Genomic DNA, 19053 nt, shown 5'->3' on the forward strand with positions numbered 1-19053 from the left:
CGCAGCTTCCTTGGCCCTCAGTTGAGATTGCTTTGGTCACAACTCTACCCTCATACCCGGGTTCTCCAGCAGGATTTAGCTCAAGTTGGCCAAAGTGGTAAAATATCTGAACAATGCTGCACCATTGCTTGGCTTTCTTTTTGCTCTCTAACCCTCTTCCCTACTTCCTACTGGTATCTCTAGGGATAACCTCCTGAAGAAACTACTTTCGCAAGACATTTTGTCTCTGGGTTGACTACTGGGGAATCCAAATGCTAAGCAGATATATTCATTCTAGAATGAATCGAAGAACTTTATATGTGATTAGTCAAGTGAGACTGACTAACTAACATTGGACAAGAAAAAGCAACTTGCTAATTATTGACTAAGATGCAATTTTATGAAGTATGAATAGAATGTGAGAATGACAAAATGTTGCTAGGTATTATGGCAGGATTTCTCAACCTTGGCACGCTGACATTTTGACACAGATGATTGTTTATTGTGAAGACTGTTCTGTACATGGTAAGAGGCTTTCCAACATTCCTGGCCTCTACCCACTAGATGCCGTAGCTCTTTCCCTCCTGTTGTGACAACCAAAAACGTCTCTGGACATTGTCAAATACACAGGAAGGAGGGCAAAAATCACCCCCCAATATCCCCCCATTAAGAACCACTGAATTAACCAGGCACTGTGGCTCACACCTGTAATCCCAGCATATTGGGAGGCCAAGGATGGGCAGACAGTCTGAGCTCAGGAATTCAAGACCAGCCTGAGCAACATGGAGAAATCCCTATCCCTAAAAAAAAAAAAAAAAAAAAAAAAAAAAAAAAAAAAAAACTACTACTACTACTACTAATAAATAAATAAATAAATAAATAAATAAACAAATAAATAAACACACAAATTAGTTGGGTGTAATGGTTCCAGCCACTTGAGCCCGGAAGGTTGAGACTCCAGTGAACTGTGACTGTGCCACTGCATTCCAGCCTGGGAAACAGAATGAGACCCCAACTCAAAAAAAGAAAGAATCACCAGATTACCAAATGACTTCACTTAATGCATCCAATTAAAGTCTTTCAACTCCATGGAGGGAATACTATGTACCACACATTAGGTTAGTGGATGAAGAAAAAAACACATATGTGCCTGTTTTCACCAAGTTTATTTTTCAGTCAGTTCAGAGGAAAATAATGAAAATAATTACCTCACAGTGAGAAACTATCCTTAATCGAGGCATTTTCCAATGGAAGCTGTGGAATGAATAATTTCTTCCTTACCCCACACCCTCCATATCATAACTATTTCAAAAGTGAGAGTGTCTGTCTGCAAATTGTGTATGATTTTAGTTCTCATGAAGCAAATGACTGTGATTTTACATAGTAAAATTTCTGCATGACAATGAGATATCTGCCCTTGGTTCTTGCTTCATGGCTTCTGTGCTGAAATACGATGGGAAACTGAGCACATTTTGCTATCTGTCACTACTGCAGCTTTATTCTTTTCCTTTCATTGTTGCATGTACTTTACCCATACCTTCCACCTACCTTCTCCCTAGAAGTTTTATAAAAGAGTATACATGCTACAATTGAACAAATTCAAATGATTATAACAACAGCAAAAAAAAAAAAAAAAAAAAAAAAAAAAAAAGGTTAAGAGGCACTGGAAGGTGATTTTTCTTTATTTTTAGAAGAATTTGCTTAGAATTTCTATGAAGTTTTTCTCCTAACCTTATGTAATTTCTTTCTTATGAATCATACTGAAATCGTCTTCACCATGTCCTGGTATGACTGTGTAGGAGGCATAGTCGGGCTCCCCCTGCCCCACCATATCTCTTTGTGTTTACCAGTCCTGTAGGTTTGGCAGGCCTCCTTGACTGACACTCTACTTGAGAACTTTCTCTTGTCCCGTAGACCTGTGCATGGGATACACAAAAATTGAAAAGGGCAGGGGCATTAATGACTCCAGAGCAACCCTCAGTCAATGATGTATGAGAGCTGGAGAATAACTTAACCCGCTTCTAAGGTGCTTCCTATACTCTCTTACAGAGTTTTCCAAAAGATTTGAGCCACAGAGCATCTTGTTCATTGGCTTTCTTTCCTTCCATGTCTCACTCCTCCATGTCCCTACAATGTCATCTAGGATCACATCCCCAAGAAAGCATTCCAAAGCATACTGCATTGCAAGAACTCAGCATTTCAACTCAGGTTGAAATAATGGGTCAAAAGAAAAAAGATAATCACTTTTGAGAGTTAGCAATCTAGCATGAATGGTAGATATCATTAATAATAAATAAAATACCACTATTCTGTTAAACACTACATTCGATCTGGAGTTAGAAACTCTGACTGGGGATATGAAATTATTATATATTTGTGTATTTCTCCCTACTGATTTTCTTTCAGGGTTGGGAGAGGGTGGTGTTCCAATAGTATTAAACAAAATACTCTTGTATTTTGACTTGTTTTTAATATCTTGGATATTTTTTAATGCCATCCTGTTCTCTTGAAAGTCAGAATTGTGATAATCAGTTCTCAGAGAGGCACATAAGAAAAATCATAATTTGTTCAGCAAGCACATAATCCTTCTTATTCATACTCTGTTCTGATGAAAGCTACATTAGTGGGTAATGTCATCACATTGGTAGTTCTAAAGACACATTCCAGCACCTGGTATATCTGCAGTGATTGCATTTCTGCAGAAATCCACAGCTGACATTAAGATTAAGATGCTGCTTGCAACTCCACCATGTAGAAAACGTAAAATCACCTAGCTATAGCAGATGACAATGGCACATTGTTGAAGTAAAAGATGCTCAAAGTTACTGAAGCAAAGGAGAACAACTGCTATTTAAAATTTAACACTTAAATGTTTTATCCGGGTTTTCAACATTCATATCGCATGTGATTTATACAGTGCTATTTTGCTATTTTCAAGTCTCTGTTCATGTAGTGGTGGGTGTAATACACTCTTAATACATAATGTGAAACCATTTCGTGCTCCTTTTAGCTAAATGTGTTAAAAGATAAAATGTGCATATAATTGTGTTTGTGAGAAGAGTGTTTTCAAGTAAAGAAACGTTGACTAAAGGAATAATTTTGCAATTGGGAGGTAAATATTTCCAATTTCTTTACTTCCCTAAAGACAAAAGATTATATGACGGCACAGAAATGACATGTACATTTTTTTGAACTACAAACTACTTTCTGTGTATAAAGGCACATTCCTTTAGAGCAAAAGGTTTTTTTAATTTGTTTTCTTTTTCTCTTGTCAAGATACTTCTCAGAATAATGTTATTAAGTGTGTGAACTAAAGCACACAGGAATACCAAGGCAACAAATGATTTTTCAAATACAATTATTAAGCTACAAATAGAACATATATGTGATATAGCAAAATATAGGCACCCCTTTAATAGCATATTAAAAAGCAAGATTTAACAGTGGTTTTAATAACTACCATAATTTTTAAGTAAACATGAGCAATATTTTAAGATGTTTTCAAAACTTATAATGTGATACAAAAAATGTCTGTGATTTCTATTAGTGATGGAGTCATAGACTGCTAATACTGCTGTGGTTTGTTGCATGCATGCATAATTAAAGGACTTACTGAAAATAGAACTGCAAACTTTGTATATTTTAACACTTAAGTTCACAAACTCCCTGAGTTCTATCAGGAACCACTCGATAAGAACTCCTGGTTTAGAGTATCAATATGACATAGACCGATAATGCTAAAAGAAGCTTGAGGATCTAATCTAACTCAAGCTTGTTTTAACAGAGAAGCAGCTAGAATTTTTCAATGTTTCTACAATATAAGGTTTCATTTTTCAGAAGGAAGATTCTTAAAAGCTGTGGTAGCAATTCAAATACCCACAGGAAATGTAAACGTAAATTAAGAAAATTGGCCAGTTATAAAGGAATAAGAGTCGTAAAGAATATGGTGAGCTGCAGAACACAGGCTCACTCTAATGGAAATTACATATATGGGTGTACATTACACATAGATATACCAAAAAAAACAACAAAAAAAAAGTCTCAGGCTCCAGCTGATCCAAAGGCCTCCTATTCACAACCTCCTATAAAACATGCAAAAGGAAAAGACTGTTTTATACATTTTATGTATGTATAAGCTATTCGCAAGTACCATCTTCTGTCTCCCACATCCCTATGTTTATACAAGTAAACAGTATTACCTCTGTTTCACAGGGTAGGAGAACAGACGAGGAATAATCTACGTCACCTAGCTTGCTAGAAAACTTAGACATAATAGCCAGCATAATGACTTATTGCTGAGATCCTGCGATAGTGAGACATATTTAGGAAAAAAAGTCAAATTCAGCTTAGTGCATGAACAAACAATAAAACTTACTTTCAAATACATGCATAAGAGAATAAATCTCTGTGTTCTGGATTCTCTGCCATATGTTTTGTGTTTAATTTTTTACTGGTAGGTAATTGTGGTCATAAGAATTCTGCAAGGTAACTGTTGGCATCAATATTGGATACTGGAACTAGGATTACACAGAAAGGGGGTACAATTACGGAAATCTCAGAGCAATCATTGGCACCATATATTAAAACCATCATTATAACACTGTCTCACATGTTTACTCCCCTCTTGGCATAAGTTGAAACTTCTAAAACCAATACCAACATAGAAATCATCTTTTGATTAGAATGTTGCTGTGTCCAGCTTTATTAGTTCAACATCTCAGAGAATCTTGTGGCCTTTGTATCTCTGTTAACTTTATATTAAGGATATCTTATTTGTGCAGGTTAATTCACCCAGAATTTTTAAAACTAAAATTATGTGATCCATAACTCACAAGAGAAGCAACTTATGGCAAAACTCAATTTTGTTTGAAATGTTTTATTATTTTTTACTTAGTCAACTAAAAAGAAACTTGAAAAATACATATTCATACATAAATATCAATTAAATAACAATTAAAATCTCCAATTCTCTAAACAATGATACTTTGTTGAAAATTTTGATTTAAGCATACTTACCACAAAAAAGTGGTATGTCAGGTAATGCATATATTAATTAGCTCAATTTAGTCATTCCACAATGCATACAGACTTCAATACAACATGTATGTGATAAATATATATAATTTTTATTTGTCAATTAAAATAGATATATTAAAGTTTTGTTATTTTTACTTTCTTACAGACACAAATTATTTATTTATTTATTTATTTATTTATTTATTTATTTATTTATTTTGAGATGGAGTCTCACTCTGTCACCCAGACTGGCATCCAGTGGTGCGATCTCAGCTCACTACAACCTCCACCTCCCAGGTTCAAGAGTTTCTCCTGCCTCAGCCTCCTGAGTAGCTGGGACTACAGGTTCCCACCACCCCACCGAGCTAATTTTTTTTGTACTTTTGGTAGACACAGGGTTTCATCATGTTGACCAGGTTGGTATCGAACTCCTGCCCTCAGGTGATCTGCCCGCCTCGGACTCCTGAAGTGCTGGGATTACAGGCGTGAGCCACTGTGCCTAGCTGATGAATTGATCTTGGTGTCAATAAATCACTTCTAATTGTATCTTCATATCACACAGCTTTCCAAATTTTCCATCTAACAAGTAGTTAAAATTAATAGAATATAATAGCATTGTAATTTTCATTTAAAATGTAATGGTAAATGTCATATTGGTATTCCAAGCTTTAGACACAAAAGCAGAAAGCAAAATTGTTAATATTTATAAAGAAAACCCTGGTTAGTGTTAAACTTAGATATTAAACATGTTGAAACATGTTTCATTGCATAATAAAGGTATTTTTTTCTTTTATTTATACAGTTTCTAGTTTTTAACAAAGAACATATATTGCTGTCATAATAAAAATCAAACTTAAATTTTAAATGTGTTAGAACTTCTTGCTTTTTTTTCTGTCTATAGAAACATAATAGTTTATTTCTTAAGTGAAGAAAAATAAAGCAGGATAATGGACTAGGGGAACCTGCACAGGGAGAATAAAACTGAGATGATAAAAGTCCTCTATAACAAGATAACGTTTGATCAAAGACTGAAGGAACCAATACAGCCACATGTGACAGTGTTGAAAGAGGCTTCCAGGCAAGATGTCAGGGAGGCAGCAAACTTTCAAATAACATGTATTAACACTTGCTATGCATATTATCCTTGGTTACTGTTGGGAAGTACCAAACAATTAAAGGTCATGATCTCTTCTCTCAATGAATTTTAACTTGAACCACGGAGAAAGTGTGCAAAAAGTAGAAAAAAACTACCAAACAATTCAAGGTAATTTCTCTTAAATGTGAAAAAAAATCTATAAGTTGTTTTAATCTTCTTTTCCATTTAATCTAAAGTATTTAAGACCGATTTTGCTTTATTGCTAAAGTTTGCAATATCTATTCTCCTATGACTAAAAGCCATTCATCTTTGAATTTAAGTCTTTTCAAATGAATCAGGATTAAGAGTCTATACTTTGTCTATAATTTTTATTTTTAAAACTAATTTGTATTTTTCCATGGTAATAGAAAAACAGATCCTATACCTGTAAATTATTTCTGATAAATCCTGAGCAAACTAAAACATCAAAGTAGCAAAGACATAGGAGATTTAACATTTATGAAATGCTGTTTGTGAAATGCTGTTATTGTCATACCTAAAAATGTTTAAGTGCATTATTTCCACAAATTCATTTATGTCTTGCCTTATAATGCCATGGCACACCAATTAACTTGCAGCCTATTTCTTTGTGTGCCAATACTATCCATCATGTGAGAAATTCACTTCTGCTACAGCTGAAGAGCTGTCTTTTACTGACACATCTGTTAAATGGAATGTTTAGTTGATCAAAATGTGGATATCATGTAGAGTTAAATAGTATAATAGCACATGAGCATTATATCAGGCCAGCCCTGAAAAAGGCTGACCGAAAAGAACTTTGACTTAGGAGAAAGAAGGCAGTGATTAGAGGATTGGGAAATAGTTGTACTCAAATAAAAGATGAAAATAAAAGGTTAACAAGCACCTTGTGCAAAAATAGTGTGTACAGTTCAGTCCCCTTCAAATGTGTCACTGATACTCTCAGATGAGCCTCAGCACAAAATAATTGAGAACTAATGAACAACTGCAAATTAAGCTCGCCAAATGAAATTTATACAGTGAAATTCTATGAAGCTTCATTAATACACAAATACATTAATTAATACATTAAATATTCAACAAATATTTATTGTCTACAAGGTTAAGAAAGGTAATTGTAAATGAATTAACATTTTCCCTGTCCTCACAAGGCTCTTAATTTAGTAAGGATATAAGCAAGTCAAAACATTTTTATACAACACTCACTTCGGCAGTATGTATACTAAAATCAGAACAATACAGAGAAGATTTGCATGGCCCCTGAGCAAGGACGACATGGAAATTCAGGCAGTATTCTCACTTTCTGAAACTTGGCTTTCAAGAAAATATATTACTATAGAAGATAATACTAAAATGGCTGTGAATATGTATGTATAAACACACACATATATATAGATAGATAATACAAGATGCAATCTTATAGTATGCACAAGAATAACTGTTTTCATATAAATATTAAGTTAAAAGTAAAATGTTGAAAATACATTTACCATTCAAACACTAATCTAAAAGAAAAGGAAAAGGTTCTTTAAAATTGGAAGAAAGGTGGAAGAGTCAGAAACTGATTCAATGTAAGAAGTACCTGTTTTGGTTGGCTTTGATGATGGAGGTAGAGAGCTGTGAACCAGGAAATATGGGCAGCCTCTAGGAGAGGGGAAAATTGAGGAACTTTGTCCCTATAGGTTGCTTGAAATAACATATGTAGTAGCTTACAGTTCTGTAGGTTACAGGTCTAATACAGTTTTCACTTGGCTAAAATCAAGGTGTGGGCAAGGCTTCATTCCTTTCTGGAGGCATTAATGCCCTGCCAAGACCTTCGTTTTAGCCAAGTGAAATCAGTATTGGACTTGTAACCTACAGACCTGTAAGCTAAAAAATAAGCTGTTTCAAACCACTTGTAGCAACTTGTTGAAGCAGCAATAGGAAGCAAATATATCATGTAATGAAATATTTTTCAGCCATGAAAATGAATATCGATACACACTACAGCATGGATGAACCTTGAACACATTATGTCAAGTAAAAGAAACCAGTCACAAAAGATCATGTATTACATTATTCCAATTATATGAAGTGTCCAAAATAAGCAAGTTTATAGAAACGGAAAGATAGTTTCATGTTGTATAATGCTTGGGGCAGGGAATGAAATTGACTACTAATAGGTAAACGGTTTCTTCGGGGGGAGCAAAATGTTCAGAAAGTAGGTAGTGGTGATGGTTTCACAGCCCTTTAAATATAAGAAAAATGTACTTTGAGTGAGCTATATGATATGTGAATTATATCTCAATAAAGCAATTTTAAAACAGAAAGTAAAAAGAAAGCTAAAATGGCTATATTAATATCAAAGTTGACTTCATAACAAAAATATTACCAGAGATAAGGATGGACATTCTATGATGAGAAATATGTCAAATTACCAAAGAAACATAACAATCCTAAATCGGTATGTACCCAACAGCAGAGTTTCAAAATACACAAAATAAAAATTGATGAAATATTAAAAGGAAAAGTAGACAAATTCACAATTATAGTTGAAGACTTTAACTCTCTTCTCTATTTGCTAGATTTGTGATATGATTTGGCTCTGTGTCCCCACCCTAATCTTCTCATCTCAAATTGCAATCCCCACGTGTTGAGGGAGGGACCTGGTTGGAGGTGATTGGATCAGGGGGCAGTTTCCTGCATGCTATTCTCCTGATAATGGATCAGTTTTTAAAAAATCTGATGGTTTAAAATTGTGTGACAATTCCCCGCTTGTTCTCTCTCTCTTTCTCTCTTTCTCCCTCTCTCTCTCTCTCTCTCCCCCTCTCTCTCTCTCTTTCTCTCTTTCCTGCTCTGCCATGATAAAGATATGCTTGCTTCCCTTTTGCCTTCTGCCATGATTGTAAGTTTCCTGAGGCCTTCCAGTCATGCTTTCTGTAAAGCCTGCAGAACTGTGAATCAATTACATCTCTTTTCTTCATAAATGATCCAGTCTCAGGTATTTTGTTATAGCAGTGTGAGAACAGACTAATACGGTGCATTTACTGAAAAGACCTGGAAGCAATGAAACTATTGGAAAAGGACACCTAGCATTCATATCTTGGTTTCTAAATATCCTCACTAATAAAGTGTAGTGGGTGTCCTTGATAAAATGGCTGATTTCAGAAGGATGAAGCCGGAAACCATCATTCTCAACAAACTAACACAAGAACAGAAAACCAAACACCGCATTTTCTCACTCACAAGTGAGTGTTGAACAATGAGAACTCATGGACACAAGGAGGGGAACATCACACACTGGGGCCTGTTGGGGGGTGGGGGGCTAGGGGAGGGATAACATTAGAAGAAATAACTAATGTAAATGACAGGTTGATGGGTGCAGCAAACCACCATGGCACGGGTATACCTATGTAACAAACCTGCACGTTCTGCATGTGTATCCCAGAACCTAAAGTATAATTTAAAAAAAAAGAAGAACTACGACATGGAAAGTATAAGATGAGCATACAATATTTTGCACCAGATATAGGAAAGTGTTCAATGAATCATGAGGACATATCAGAACAACACTGAAGTCAGTTTGAAAGGACTACCATGGACCAAATCTGAGAAAATTGAGCAACAAAATACATGGTCCTAGTAATGAATTATAATCCACAGAATAAAATAAAAATCCATAAATCCATACTGATTTAAATAATAATGCACTAAGTAAATGTATGGGGGAGAAAGACAAGCTTTTTCTTAAAAGATAATGCTAATAATAAATGGTGGAATGTACTATTGAGAAGTGATGGTAGAGAAGTAATGGTAGAATGAGAAAACAACAGTAGGCAATCACTATAGTAATAAGTTTTTTTTCCATTCTTTTTTTTTTTTTTTTTTTTTTTGAGACAGAATCTCACTCTGCTGCCCAGGCTGGAGTACAATGGCACAATCTCAGCTCACTGCAATCTTCACCTCCCCAGTTCAAGCAATTCTCCTACCTCAGCCTCGTGAGTAGCTGTGATTACAGGCACACACCACCATGCTTGGCTAATTTTTGTATTTTTAGTAGAGACAGGGTTTCACCATGTTGACCAGGCTGATCTCGAACTCCTGACCTCTGGACATCTACCCACCTCAGCCTCCCAAAATGCTGGGATTACAGACGTGATATAGCAATAATTTTTAAGGCAAGGATCATAAATAGATGCTAAAACTAATGGGCAAAGGTCTAAAAGTATCTCCTTACAAGACATTTATTTATTATAAGGAGGGAATTAGTAACTTTTAGTGGAGAAAACGCTAAACAGGGGACCAAAGTTAATATCATCAGTAACAGGAGAAATTGGCATTGTGTACCTACTAATATGATGCACTGAAGACACTTTTGTGATATTCCTGCCAAAAATGCGTGACCTGAATCTAATCATTAAAAAATCAGATAAACATATTGATGCACTTTCCACAAAATAGTTGGCCTGTACTCTTCGAATATGTCATTAACATGAAAGACCAAGGACTAAGGAAATACTTCAGAAAAAGGCTAAAGAGACATGAAAACTAAATGCACTTTGTGATCCTGCATTGATTCCTTGACCAGGACAAAAAAAAAAAAAAAAAAAAAAAAAATGATGTCAAAGACACAAATTAAAGATAAAATTTGAAGAAGGACTATAGATTAAGTATTGTGTAAATATTAATTTTTATAAGTGTCTGGGATGGTGTAAAAAATTTCCTTGTTTTTAAGAAATACATGGTGACGTCTTTAGAGATTATAAAAGTGCTGTGGACAAGGGGCAGTGGGAGGATTTCTGAAGAGCGTGTAACCTGACTCTGAATGTGATGAAAGGCTTTCCATAGCAACTGAGAGACTCGCTTGTCTTTAGGTTTCCTACAGCTGCTGTAACAATTCACTGCAAACCTGGCGGCTTAAAACAACTCAAAGTTATTATCTTAAATTTTGGAGGCCAGAAGTCCAAAATGTGTCTCAGTGGGATAAAATGAAGATGTCACTAAGGCTGTGGTCCTTCTGGAGGCCTCAAGGAAGAACCCCTTCCATGCTTTTTCCAGATCCTGGAGATGGCCACATTTCTTAGCACTTTGCCTCAGTTTTTCATCTTTAAAGCTAGAAATGGTGGATCAAAATTTTCTAAATTGTATAAATTTGGCACTAATTCTGCTTCTTCTGCCCTCTTCCAATTTTAAGGACGTTTGTGATTACTCTGGGCCCACCAAAATAATCCAGGATAATCTCTCTAATTTAAGGTCATCTGATTAGCAAACTTAATTCCATCTGCAATCTTAATTTTCCTTTGCCATGTAACCTAACCTATACACAGGTTCTAGAGATTAGGGCATGGATATCTTTGGGTGGCCATATTCTGATGACTGCAAAAAAACTTAATTTTCCTTCTGTACCAGGCATGATACTGTTATTTAGTATAGAAAACCAACTCATATTGGTATATTGGTTTTCCGATTAAGGGCATTTTTTGGTTTATGCAACTGAAAAGTGCAAAGGAAGGAGTTAGATTTAGAATAGGCTTAATACCTTGATACGAATCAGCTATCTATTTCTTCGTTGCATTTAAGAGTTAACCAAAGACTTCTCATTTTCTAATTATCAGGGAACACAGAGAAGGTATTTGTGCAGAGTCAAAAACAATGTCTGGTTTGTTTTACCTTGAGATTGGGTAACTCGTGCAATATGAGTTTTTGACCAAAAATTGAATTTACGAGACCTGTGACAAACATCTTGGGATCACGTGGGTAAATGACTTAGGATGACATCAATGTGAAGCCAACAGAGCATAGAGATTGGCAGAAACCAGGGTAAGCAAGAACTTCACCTGAGCCCCTTGATAAGGAGCATTGTCTGGCCAGAGGACTTTGTCTCTGGGGACAAAAAAGAAAGAGAAGCTTGTGGTTATGACATTCAAGGCCCTTCCAATCTCACCGGATGATAAGGGAGCACATAATACTATGCCTTAACTTTAGGCCTTGCTGTAGTTTGAATAGTTATTTCCTTAAAAACATATGTTGAAATTTAATTCCTAATGTAGCACTGAGAGGTAGGGCTTTTAAGAGGTGATTGGATCACGGGTCCTCTGTGCTTATGAATAAATTGATCCATTCATGCATTTATGGATTAATGGGTTAATTTAGAAGGGAAACCAGCTACTTTATAAGAAAATCTAGCATGTTAGAATGCTCAGCTCTCTTGGCCTCTGATTCCTGGTGCCAACTTGGGACACCTCAGAGAGACCCCACCAGCAAGAAGGCTTTCACCAGATGTATCTTGTCAACCTGGGACCTCATAGCCTCAATCACAAAACAAATAAATTCCTTTTATATATAAATTGCCCAGTTTCAGGTATTGTTATAAGCAACACAAAACAAACAAAGACAGGCCTTATACAACAAATTTTTTCTTCTATTCCTAGTTTGTGAAGAGTTTTTATTATGACTGGATGTTGAATTTTGTCAAATGCTTTTTCTGTATCACTCGGGTTGATTATGTAGTTTTCCTCTTTCTACTGTTGAAATATGGTGCATTTTATTGATTAATGTTCTGATATTTTAAAGTCTTACGATTCTATGATAATTCTCACTTGGCTCTGTGTTGCCTATGTTATACAAAATACATATTGTGTGTATTATTCTTTTTATAGATTGCTAGATTCCATTTGCTAGTATTTATTGGGGATTTTTGCATCAATTAATATTATACTATAGTTTTCTTAATTCATACTGCCTTTATCTGATTTTGGAATCAGGATAATGCTAGCCTCAGAACACAAATTGAATGTAATCTGCACGGTCTGTTTCCTGGAAGAGATTGTGTAGAATTGGTGTTATTTCTTTATGAAACATTTGGTAGATCTCATCAGTGAAATTGTTTGCACCTGAAAATTTCTTTTGTTAAAGGTTGTTAGCAACAAATTTAATTCCTTTAATACATATGAGAGTATTTAGATTAACTATTTCATTTTGGGTAAGTTTTGGTAGTTTGTAGTTTTTGAGGAATTGGTTCATTTTATCTAAGATGACAAATTTATGTTCATAGAGTTGTTGGTATATCACTTTATTATCACTTTTTATGTCCGTACAGATATTTTCTTTTTCCTGATATTGATAATTTATGTCCTTTCTCTTATCAATCTTGACAGAGATTTATTAATTTTACTGATCTTTTCAAAGACTCAGATTTTGGTCTCATTGCGCATTCTTTATTTTTCAATATTTTTAATTTCATTAATTTTGCTTGCTTTGCTTCTAAAATGAAGACCTCATTTCTAAAATGAAGCAAAGCAAGCAAAAAAACTTTTCTAGTTTATTATGGTAGAATTTTAGAGTGTTGACACTTTCTTTTTAATATAAGTATTTCATGCTATAAATTGCCTCTAACAACTGTAGTAACTGCATTACACAAATCTTAGTACCTTGTACTTTAATTTTCATTCAAATCAAAATGTTTTCTATTCCTTGGAGACTTCGTTTTACTGATAGATTATTTGAAAATGGATTGTTTCATATCCAAATGTTTCAAGATTTTCCGTTTTCTTTCTGTGCATGATTACTATTCCAATGCTATTATGATCAAAACACACACTTTACACTATTTCAATTCTTTTAAATTTAAGATGTGTTTTATGACTCACAGTTAGGTCCCTCTTGATGAATGTTCTGTGTACATTGGAAATAATATGTATTCTGCTGATGATACCAATTAGACATATCGGTTAGATCCAATTGGTTGATGGTGTTTTTCAGTTGTTCTTTAACTTTGCGATCTTCTGCTCTTAGCTTTATTAATCACTAAGATAGGTTGAGTTTTTAAAAGATGTCTGTGGTTTATCTGTCCCTGCTTTCAGTTTTGTCAGTTTTTCCTTACATTTTAATTTTCCATTGTTTAGTTTGTGCATATTTAGGGTATTATGTCTCTTTGGTGAACTGAACTTTAAAATTATCCCCGCAAATTTTCCTTGCTCTAATCTTTTTAGAAACTCTACCTAGTCACTCATGCTTTCTTTGACAGTTGTTTGCATGGTGTATCTTTTCATATTCTTTTACTTTTAATTAACTTATATGACTATATTTAAAATTAATTTATTGTGGGCAAAATATAGCTAGATCATGCTTCATATACATTTTGAGACTTTCTCTCTTAATTGTTGTGTTTAGAACATGTACATATTATGTAATAATTGATATGTTTGAATATAGCTCTACTATTATTTGCTTTTTCTCTCTGTTTTTGTTTCCTTATTTTCCCTTTCCTGCCATCTTTTAGATTATTTGAACATATATTTGCATGTCATCTTAATTTACATATTTTAGTTTTTGACTATACAGTGGTTGCTTAACTTTTCACAGTCCCCTTGCAAAAAATATTGACCACTTCCAGTTGTGTAGTCATGTTACGTATTTTATCTACAAACACTAATAATATCTGAAAATTTTATATTTTTGCTTTAAATTATCAAATACATTTAAAATAACCAAATAAGAAAATAATTATATATTTTCCCAGATAGCATGTCTGTTGCTCTTTCTTCAATCTTGTGTCATCTCACTTTGGTCAACACATTTCCTTTGGTGGATTTTTTAGAGCAGATCTTCTGACAAGAGGTTCTCTTAGTTTTCCTTCATCTGTATTTCACCTTCATCACTGAAGGATATTTGCATCCTTCAGTATGTCCAGAGCATTATCTGTGTATTTCGACTTCATTACTGAAGGATATTTTTGCTGGATATAGAAATTTGGCTTGACTGTTCTTTCCTTTCATCATCTTAGAAATATTGTACCTCAGCATCTGTCCTCTCCAGAAGCTGCAGCCAGGCACTACCTTGGAAGCAGAGACACTGGGCTCTCACCAGCTATCACCTTGGTCTTAAACTTCCGAGTCTCCAGAACTGAGAGAGACAAATTTCTATTATTTCTATTAAAATGTTATGCTTCCAGAGTTTTTTTTTATGATAACTCAACAGTCATTTAAATTTTTGTTCTGCTGTAATATGTCATGCATCTCTCTTTGCTCTCAATTATATATATATACACACACACACACATACATATATGCGTATATATATTTTATTATCATTTTTATATCTGCAGGGATATTTTCTTTTTTCTGATATTGATAATCTGTATATATATATGTATAGTTTTAAATAGTTTGATTTTGATGTGTTTAAAAGAGGACTTAGAAGGGTTATTATGTTTGACGGTTGCTTGAGCTTCTGAAAGACTGATGTCACCAAATTTGTGAAGTTTTTATTACTTCAATTTTTTCCCACACCACACGCTTTTTAATCTCCTTCTGCAACTGTAATGGCATGTACATTAGACTCTTTGATATTGTTCCATAGGTCTGCGAGTGAGGCTCAGTTGAAAAAAAAATCATAAGTCTTTCTCTTTGTTATTCAAGTTGAATCATTTCTACTGATCTATCTTAAGGTTCAATGACTTTTTTTCTCCATCATTTATATTCTGCTATTGAGTCTATCTAGTGAATTTGTTATTATGTTTTTAGCTCTAAAATTTCAATTTGGTTCTTCTTTATATATTATATTTCCTTGCTGAAACTTTCTCTCTTTCCATTTGTTTTAAAACTCTTCATCCTTAACTTGTTATAGCATTTTTACAGTAGCTGCTTTGAAGTCTTCATCATGTAATTCCAACAATGTATTATGTTGCGATTAACACATTTATTTAATGTTTCCAAATGAATTTAAATTTGTTTGTGTTCTGTATATGGCACATAATACTGAATTCCATTCTAGACATTTTGAATATTATATCATGGAACTCTGGGGATATTGTGTTAATCTGAGGGAAAATGTGTATATTTTTGTTTTGGCAGGTAATCAACTGGGCTGGCCTCATCCTGCAAGTTCCAATAAGCCCTCTATAGAATGTGGTTCCAGGAGCCTTTATGTTTTCCAAGACTCTGCTGTGCTATTTGAATCTTCCTCATGTGCGCCTCGCCAAGCAGTCAGTCTGGGACCTGAGTAGTGGCAACTTCTCCTGGACCTCTCTCTCCACATCAGTGTCAATTTTATGTTGAGCTTCACTGAGTTGAGGTGAACGGAAAACCAGGGGGGAAAATTGGTAACCTCGCCCTACATCCTAAGTCTTCTTCCTCAATCCACCTGTTACTATTTACATTTTTTAATTGTAGTAAAATAAATTTAATATACAATATAGCATTCCTGTTTGCCTGCTACAGCCGCCATCAAAAAATTTCTCAGACCAGCTGGCTTCAACAGCAGCAATTTATTTTCCCAAGTTCTGAAGGCTGGAAGTCAAAGCTCAAGGTGACAGTGGGTCTAGTTTCTCCTGAGGCCTCCCTGCTTTGTTGAAAGCAGACATCTCTTTGTTATTTCCTCACATAGCCTTTTCTCTGTGTGCACATCCCTGCTGTGTCTTCCTCCTTCTTATAAGCTCCACCTTTATCATCTTATTTAAACTTAATTACCTCCTCAAAGTTCTTAACTCCAAATACAGTCACATTCTAAGGCAATAGGGGTTAGAACTTCAATCTATGAACTTGGGGGTGGGGACACAATTCAGTCCATAATACCATCTTAAACATTTTAAGTAAAAAAATCAGTAGTACTAAGTACATTAACATTGTTGTGCAAAAACCACCACCATCCATCTCCAGAACTCTTTTCATCTTGCAAAACTGAAGTGCTATACCCATTAAAAAACTTGCCATTCTTCCTTCTCCCCACCCCCTCTCAACTACCCTTTAACTTTCTGTCCCTAAGAGCATGACTACGCTAGGCATTACCAAGCAAAAAAGGCTCACTTCCCAACGTGCTAGAAACCAACACTATGGCACTGGGTTTTGAGGAAAGAAAAGCATTTCATTGCACATTGACCAACAAGGAGACAGGAATCCTGACCAAGTCTGTGTTCCTGTTCTGACTTTAAGGCAGTCCATTTATTAGAAAAAAGTTTAGGTGGTGGATTCTGGGATTAGCAGGTGATTGATGGAAGGAAAGGGAAGGTCTGGAAAGTCCTTAGCCATGCATAGGTCTCATGTGAAAATTTGAGAGTCAGTATGAAACATGTAGTGGAAATTCAGGCTGTCATGTCAGCAAGTTTATTCTATGCAAACTCTGGTCGGCTATATGGGTTCCAATAAATTTCAGCCAATTTTGTTATCATAGAAGTGAAGGCATTTTCAGCATTTCAGCAAGTTGTTTCTTTTCTTCTTATCTGCCATCCTGCAAACTTGACAATTTCTGTTAGTCATGGGTTTCCTTAATTCTGTGGGGCACAATTTTTTAGGTATCTCATATAAGTGGAATTATTCGGTGTTAGTCTTTTTGTGACTGGTTGGTTTCACTTAGCATAATGTCCTCAAGGTTCATCCATGTTGTAGGTTGTGTCGCAATTAGATTCCTTTTTAAAATGGAATAATATTTCATTGCATGTATATACCATATTTTATATATTCATTCGTGATCAATGAACATTTGGATTGCATCCACCTGTTGGCAATTGTGCATATATTTACTTTTTAGGGTCCTCAAGTAGCTGGTCCAAGCCCATTGTCTTAGGCCATTTTGTGCTGCTATAACAGAATACCTGAAATTGGGTAATATATAAAGAACAGAAATTTATTTTTTCTCTGTTCTGGAGGCTGGTAAGTTTTAAGATGAAGGTGCTGGCATCTGGTGAGGGCCTTCTCACAGCATCATCATATGGCAAAAGGTGAAAGGGCAAAGAGCAAAAGTGGGCCAAATTTGCCCTTTCACAGTAGCATTAATCGCATCTCAACCTACCACCTCCCAAAGATCCGACCTTCTCTCCCCACCACAGTGACAAGCAATCTCACCATGAGTTTTGGAAAGGACAAACATTCAAACCATAGCACCTGTTCTCCAAGTTTTATAGTTGCTTTCAAAAGGACAGACAGGGTGGAGAGCTCTTACTCTCTGTTATCCGGAGCCAGAAGCCACTGAGAAGTTTCATTTTAATCTGCAGGCAAGACACTCCTTATAGGCATAATAGATATTGTTCTATGGGATAGTATTTGAAAGACAGTATTCATCCAAATGTGTCTCCTATTTCTTCTTCTATCTAGAGACACTTTGTTTAAATAAAAATATATCCCCTGCCTGGCATCCTGTTTGAAGTTATGCAAAAAAAACTTGGAAAAGGTAATACAAAATTTTAAGTACAGTATTAGTCACTGATGTCTTAATGTGACTTTTAGGGGTACTTTCTTCTTTATAATTAGTTGAAAAGTGGGACATTGAACAACTTATGAATAAATAACAACCCACGATATAAAAATACGCTGTTTTCATTCCCTCTACTTATTGCCTGCCATTATCCTGAAATGACATTTGTTAGCTATTTTGAGATAATTATATATGGCAATAAAAATATTTATGAAAAAATATTTCTATCAATGAAACTACCTGAACTCTAATCACCATACTAGGGAACTCAGTGCAATTTTTAGATTCTCGTTAGGCCTTATTTAAATTAGACACAAAAATAATTTTAAGCCAGAAACTTCCTACAGATGTTCCCTGATGATGCTGAATTGAAGATTAGGTTTACAGGAATGAAGAATTGACCATCTCAGTAAATGCAGTTTAGTTACCAGCAAACAATCAATCCAATTCCCTTAGACTTAAGAAGTTTAAATTAAGCCTTTCCTAATTTGGAGAAGGTTTCAATTGCTAATAGCACAATTGCACCTGATTTCAAAGTACATGCTGTAGTTTTCTTTTTTTAAGAACTCATTTTTGGAAATAGAGCAATTCCCTCAGCTGAAGGAAGATGAAAAGAAAACAACTGAGCTTTCTCTCATCCTCCAGTTTCCCACTATATCTCATATCTGATATAACTAATAATAAATGAATATGTCCTTTTTCTTTTGTTTGTTTGTATGTGTTCCCAGATTGCCTTACTACATTATGATTGTATTAGCAATTAGTGAAGGGGGAAT

The 19053-nt window shown here is 34.9% G+C and overlaps 1 non-coding gene across 1 annotated transcript; it reads left to right on the top strand.

Moving 5' to 3' along the window:
• Positions 1-7307: 7307 nt before the first annotated feature.
• On the top strand, positions 7308-7414 carry LOC119625988 (U6 spliceosomal RNA). Its single transcript, XR_005242201.1, has one exon. It is a non-coding gene; the product is annotated as a U6 spliceosomal RNA (small nuclear RNA).
• The last annotated feature ends 11639 nt before the right edge of the window (positions 7415-19053 follow it).

The sequence above is a fragment of the Chlorocebus sabaeus genome, chromosome 22, assembly GCF_047675955.1.
Source record: "Chlorocebus sabaeus isolate Y175 chromosome 22, mChlSab1.0.hap1, whole genome shotgun sequence".
Classification (NCBI taxonomy): Eukaryota; Metazoa; Chordata; class Mammalia; order Primates; family Cercopithecidae; genus Chlorocebus; species Chlorocebus sabaeus.